This window comes from Chrysochloris asiatica, unplaced genomic scaffold (genome assembly GCF_000296735.1).
Source record: "Chrysochloris asiatica unplaced genomic scaffold, ChrAsi1.0 scaffold00061, whole genome shotgun sequence".
In the NCBI taxonomy this organism is placed as follows: domain Eukaryota; kingdom Metazoa; phylum Chordata; class Mammalia; order Afrosoricida; family Chrysochloridae; genus Chrysochloris; species Chrysochloris asiatica.
In genome coordinates this window covers 12,587,530-12,594,743 of record NW_006408579.1, presented here as the reverse complement: position 1 = coordinate 12,594,743, position 7,214 = coordinate 12,587,530, and positions in this window count along the sequence as shown.

Here is a 7,214-nt window from a genome sequence, read left to right as displayed (position 1 = left end):
TTTTTTTTTTTTCTTTATAGGAAAAGTGCAACCCATACCAAAGGATGTGGTCTTTGACCTTCATCAGTAAGTATTTTAAGTCCTCTTTGCTTTCAGCAAACAAGGTTGTATCATCTGCATATCATAGGTTGTTAACGAGTCTTCCTCCAATCCTGATGCCAAATTCTACTTCATATAATCCAGCTTCTCAGATTATGTGCTCACCGTTCAGATTGAATAAGTATGATGAAAGACTACAACCCTGGTGCACAACTTTCCTAAATTTAAACCATATGGTGTTCTCTTGTTCATTTCAAAGACCTCTTGGTCTATCTATGTACAGGTTCCTCATGAGCACAATTAAGCATTCTGGAATTCTGATCCTCCATAATGTTGTCTATAGCTTGTCATGATCCACACAATCGAAAGCCTTTTCATAGTCAATAAAGCTCAGGTAAACATCTTTCTGGTATTCTCTACTTTTAGCCAAGATCCATCTGACTTTAGCAATGATATCCCTCATTTCATGTCCTCTTCTGAATCAAGTTTGAACCTCTGGAAGTTCTCTGTTAATGTATGGTTGCAGCCATTTTAAAATAATCTTCAGCACAGTTTCACTTGCATATGATATGAATGATATTGTCTGATGATTTCCACATTACATTGGGTCACCTCTTTTTGGAATGGGCACAAATACAGATTTCTTCCTGTCAGTTGGCCAGGTAGTTGTCTTCCAAATTTCTTGGCATAGATGAGTGAGTGCCTCTAGTGCCACATCAGTTTGTTGAAAGATTTCAATTTGTATTCCATTAATTCCCAGGGCCTTGTTCTTTACCAATGTCTTCAATGCACCTTGGACTTCTTGCTTCAGGATCACTGGCTCTTGATCATATGCTACCTCTTGAAATGGTTGCACATCAGCCATTTCTTTCTGGTACAGTGACTCTGTGTGTTCCAAATTCTTTTGATGCTTCCTTCATCATTCAGTATTTTCCCCATTGAATCCCTCAGTTTTTCAAGTCGAAGCTTGAATTTTTTCTTCAGTTCTCTCAGCTTGAGAAATACTGAGCGTGTTCTTCCCTTTTGGTTTTCTAAGTCCAGGTCTTTGCATATTTCATTATAATATTTGATTTTGCCTTCTTAAACTGCCCTTGGAAATTTTCTATTCTGCTTTTTAACCTTCTCATTTCTTCCATTTGCTTTAGCATCTATATGCTGGAGAGCAAGCTTCAGAGTCTCTTCAAACATCCATTTTGGTGTTTTCCTTCTCTCATGTCTTCTCAATGATCTTTTACTTTCTTCCTGTATGATGTTCTTTATGTCATCCCACAACTCTTCTGGTATTTGGTCTTTAGTGTCTAATGCTTCACATCTGTTCTTCAGATGATCTCTAAATTCAGGTGGGATATATTCAAGGTCATAATTTGGCTCTCATGGACTTGTTTTCATTTTCTTCATCTTCAGTCTGAATTTGCATATGAGCAATTGATGGTCTGTTCCACAGCCTTCCTTGTTTTGACTGATGATATGGAGTTTTTCTTCTGTCTCTTCTCATAGATGTAGTCAGTTTGATTTCTGAGCATTCCATCTGGTGATATTCATGTGTATACTCATCTTTTTATGTTGCTTTAAAATGGTGTTTGCAATGAAGAAGTCACTGGTCTTGCAAAATTCTGTCATGCAATTTCCAGCATGATTTCTGTCACCTAGGTTATATTTTCCAACTACTGATCTTCCCCTTTCTTTCCAACCTTTGTATTCCAATTGCCAGTAATTATGAATACATCTTGATTGTATGTTTTATCAATTGCAGACTGAAGAATTTGGTAGGATTCTTAAATTTCATCATCACTGGCTTTAGTGGTTGGTGCATAAATTTGAATAATAGTGGTATTAACTGGTCTTCCTTGTACGTGTATGGATATTATCCTATCACAGACAGCATTATACAGCAGGAAAGATCTTGATATGTTCTTTTTAATGATCATTGCGACAACATTCCTCTCAATTAGTCATTTCCAGCATAGTAGACCAGATGACTGTCAGATTCAAAATGGCTAATATCAGTCCATTTCCACTCATTAATGCCTAGTATATATCAATGTTTATGCATTTCATTACATTTTTTACAATTTCCAATTTTCCTAGATTCATACTTCATACATTCCATGTTCCAATTATTAATGAACATTTACATCTGTTTCTCATCATTTTGAGTTGTGCCCCTTCTGCAAATGAAGGTCCCCCAAACTTTACTCCATTCATGTCACAATGGTCAACTCTACTTTGTGGAGGCAGCTCTTCCCCAGTCGCATTTTGAGTGTCTTCAAACCTGAGGTGCTCATCTTCCGGCACTGTATCTGACAATACTCTGGTGCTCTTCATCATGTATCAGTATTCAATATTCTGGTGCTGATAGTGTTCCACTGCTATTCACAAGGTTTTCAGTAACGAAAGATTCAGAAGTAGTCTATCTCTCCTTTCTCCTAGTCTGTCTTTGTCTGGAAGCTCATCTGAAACCTGTCCACCATGGGTGACCCTGCAGGTATTTAAAATACCTGTGGCATAGCTTCCAGAATCACAGCAACACACAAACCACCACAGTACAACAAACTGACAGAAAAGTAGTGGAAAAGTAGCGTGTCAGTGAAAAATAAGAAGACCTTCAATGAGATGGATTGACACAGTGTCTGAAACAGTGGGCTAACAGTAATCATTGTGAGGGTGGCTCACGACTAGGCATTGTTTTGTTCTGTGGTACATGGGGTATCTCTGAGTCAAAAGCTACGCGGTGGCACCTAAGAACAACAACAACAACATGATATCAATCCTCTTAAATTAATTGAGACTTTTTTTATGATCTAGTGAATATTCTCCATGCATATTAAAAGAATAATGTTTTTTTATATTGTTGAGTAAAGTTGTTGTTGTTATGTGCCGTTGAGTCGGTTCCGACCCATAACCACCCTGTACAGGGTTTCCGAGGCTGTAAATCTTTATGGGAGCAGAAAGCCTCATCTTTCTCCTGCGGAGCAGCTGGTAGTTTTGAACTGCTGACCTTAAGGTTCGCAGACCGATTCGTAACCACTACGCTACCAGAGCTAAAGTAGTCTATACATATTAAATACAGTCAAGTTGGTTGATAATGTTATTCATGTCTTCTATAACTTACTGGGAACCTGGTGTGGTGCTATACAATAAACACTCAGCTGACTTCATGGTCAGTTTTAGTCTCAAGGTCAGCGGTTCAAACTCACCAGCTGCTCCTTGGAAACCCTATACAGATTTACTATGAGTTGGGACTGACTCAACCGCATGTATCAACAGCAGCATAACTTACTGATTTTTATTTACTTGTATCACCAACTACTGAGAGTAGAGTTTTGAAAGTTCCAGTTAAAATTGTGGTGGTGGTGGTTGTATGCCACCAAGTTGGTTCTGACTCATAGTGACTCTGTATAGAATTTTTGAAGCTATAAAACGTTATGGGAGCAGAAGAAAAAGCCTCATCTTTTTCCTGCAGATTCAGACAATTATTATTGTAGATTAGTCTATTTCTCCTGTTTTTGCTTCATGTATTTTGAAGCTCAGTTCGTGTATAATTAAGGTAATATTCTCTTGGTGAATTGAGCCTTTTAGCATTAGCAAATTTCCCCCTTTGCCCTGGGTGTAGTGCTGTGGGTTAATGCTCTGGACTGTAAAGTTGGTTTGAACTGCAAGGTCGATGGTTCAAGCTCACCAGTAACTCCTCAGAAACTATGGGTTGGAATTGACTAAATGGCAGTTAACAACAACAAAAATTTTCTTTTGATTAGCATTTACATGGTATAACTTTTCCACCCTTTTAAAAAATAATCTATTAATTCCTTTATATTTAAAGTGGGTTTCTTGTAGATAGCATGCTATTTGAAATCCAGTATGAAAAACTTATGCCTTTGAATTGAAAAGGTTAGACTATTTACATTCAATTTCAATTTCAGTAGGGTGGATTTGAATTACCACATTGATATTTGCTATTTTTCCATGTGGTGTACTTGTGTATGCAATTTTATGGCTTGCCTTTTCTCACTTTAATAATGTTCTGCCCCTTGCCCATGTTTATTCTTACATGCTTATTTTTTTCTTTGTTTTTGTTTTTCAACTTTTTATTATGAATTGAGTGATGGTCTACAGAGCAGATCATCAGTTTTACATGAAAGAAATCTTACACTTGGTTTCACTGATTGTAATCCCCTCAATCACTTGTTTCTCTTCCTCTGTGATTTCTGTTTGCCTTCCTACTTCTTTCCCAACCCTTCTGAATTTTGTTCTATGGTAAATGCTGCCCTTTTGATCTGGAATGACTTAAAATTCTATGGTGTGCCTACTTCACTAGAGTTGTCCTGCTTACATACCTATCTATTGCTTTATATGCGTGGCGTGGCTCCATATGATAAGCACTGGGCATTGAGCCACAAAGTCTGAGGTTTGAGCCCACCAGTTGCTTCTTGGAAGAAAGATAAGGCTTTCTGCTCCCTTCAAGATTTAAAGCCTTGGAAACCCTGTGCAGGGTAGCTGTGATTCAGAATTGACACAAAAGCAATTTACAATAACAACAAATTGCTTTACATGCTTATCTTTAAATGTTGCATAATAGAGATTGTCTTGCATTTTGGTTGCTTCCAGTTAATTAGTTCAATATTGAGTAATCTGGTGCTGATAATATTCCACTGCTATTCATAAGGTTTTTAGTGACTAAATATTTGGAAGTAGTTCATCTCTCCTTCCTCCTAGTCTATCTTCATCTGGAAGCTTATCTGAAACCTGTCCACCATAGTTGACTCTGCTGATATTTAAAATATTGGTGCATAACTTCCAGAATCACAGCAACTCACAAGCCACTAAAGAACAATCATCTGACAGAAGAGTTGGAAAATATGGCTTAGTGGTAGAAACGATGCTGGAAATCACACGATAGAATTTTGCAAGACCAATGAATTCTTCCTTGCAAATACCTTTTTTTAAAAAGCATAAAAGACAACTATACACAAGGACATCACCAGATGGGATACACAGAAATCAAATTGACTATATCTGTAGAAAGACATAGTGGAAAATTTCATATCGTCAGTCCAAATAAGGTCAGGGGAAGACTGTGGAACAGACAGATCATCAGTTGCTCATATGCAAATTCAGACTGAAGATGAAGAAAATGAAAACAAGTCCACAAGAGCCCAAATATAATCTTGAATATATCCCACCTGAATTTAGAGATCATCTGAAGAACAGATGTGAAGCATTAGACACTAAAGACTGAATACCAGAAGAGTTGTGGGATGACATCAAGAACATCATACAGGAAGAAAGTAAAAGGTCATTGAGAAGACATGAGAGAAGGAAAACACCAAAATGGATGTTAGAAGAGACTCTGAAGTTTGCTCTCCAGTATATAGATGCTAAAGCAAATGGAAGAAGTGAGGAGATACAAGAGCGGAACAGAAAATTTCAAAGGTTAGCTTGAGAAGACAAAGTCAAATATCATAATGAAATATGCAAAGATTTGGAGTTAGAAAACCAAAAGGGAAGAACATGCTCAGCATTTCTCAAGTTGAAGGAATGAAGAAAAAATTCAAACCTCAACTTATGGTATTGAAGGATTCTGTGGGGAAAACACTGAGGGATGAAGAAAACATCAAAAGAAAATGGAAGGAATACACACAATCACTGTAACACAAAGAAATGGTCGATGTTCAACCATTTGAGGTAGCATATGATCAAGAGCCAGTGATCTTGAAGGAAGAAGTCCAAGGTATTTTGAAGTCATTGGCAAACAACAAGGCACCAGGAATTGATGGAATACAAATTGAAATCTTTCAACTAAGTGAAGTGCATTCAAGGCACTCACTCATCTGTGCCAAGAAATTCGGAAGACAACTACGTGGTCAACTGACTGTAAGAGATCTGTATTTGTGTCCATTCCAAACAGAGGTGATCCAATGGAATGCAGAAATCATTGGACAATATCACTGGTATCCCATGAGAGTAAATGTTTCCTAAAGGTAATACAGAAATGACTGCAACCGTACCTTGACAGGGAACTTCCAGAGGTACAAGCTGTATTCAGAAGAGGATGTAGAACGAGGGATATCATTGCTGATGTCAGATGGATCTTGGCTGAAAGCAGAGAATACCAGAAAGATGTTTACTGGTGCTTTATTGAATATTCCAGAATGCTTAATTGTGCTCATGAGGAACCTGTACATAGACCAAGAGGTCTTGGAACACAACAAGGGAACACCGAAGGGTTTAAAATCAGGAAAGGTGTGCATCAGGGTTGTATTCTTTCACTACACATATTCAGTCTGTATGCTGAACAAATAATCAGAGAAAAGCTGGGTTATATGAAGAAAAATGTGGCATCAGGGTTGGAGGGAGACTCATTAGCAACCTGCGACATGCAGATGATACAACCTTGTTTGCTGAAAGCAAAGAGAACTTAAAATACTTATTGAAGAAGAGCAAAGACCACAGCCTTCAGTATGAGTTGCACCTCAATGTAAAGAAAAAAAACAACAAGTTACCTCTGGACTAGTAAATAACACCCATATAAATGGAGAAAAGATTAAAATTGTCAATGACTTCATTTTTCTTGGATCAACCATCAACATTCATGGAAGCAGCAGTCAGGAAATCAAATGATGTATTGCATTGGGCAAGTCTGCTGCATAAGACCTCTTTAAAGTGTTGAAGAGCAAAGATGTAAGTTTGAGGAGTAAGGTGCACCTGACGTACGCCATCATATTTTCAATAACCTCATATACATGCGAAAGTTGGATAGCGAATAAGAAAGACCATAGAAGAATTGATGCATTTGATTTATGGTGTGGGAGGAGAATATTGAAAGTACCATGGACTGCTAAAAAAAAACCAAATAGATCTGTGTTGGAAGAAATACTGCCAGAGTGCTCCTTGGAAGCTCTGATGGTCAGCTTCGTCTTTCATACTTCAAACATGTTGTCAGGAAGGACCAGTTACTAGAGAAGGATATCATGTTTGGTAAAGTGGAGGATCGGAGAAAATGATGAAGACCCCCAACAAGATGGATTGGCACAGTGGCAGCAGCAATGGGCTCAAATGCAGCAGCGATTATGAGGTTGGCCCAGCTCAGGCAGTGTTTCGTTCTGTTGTGCATAGGGTTGCTATGAGTCGGTACTGACTCAATGGCACCTAACAACAACAACAACAACAACAAGTTA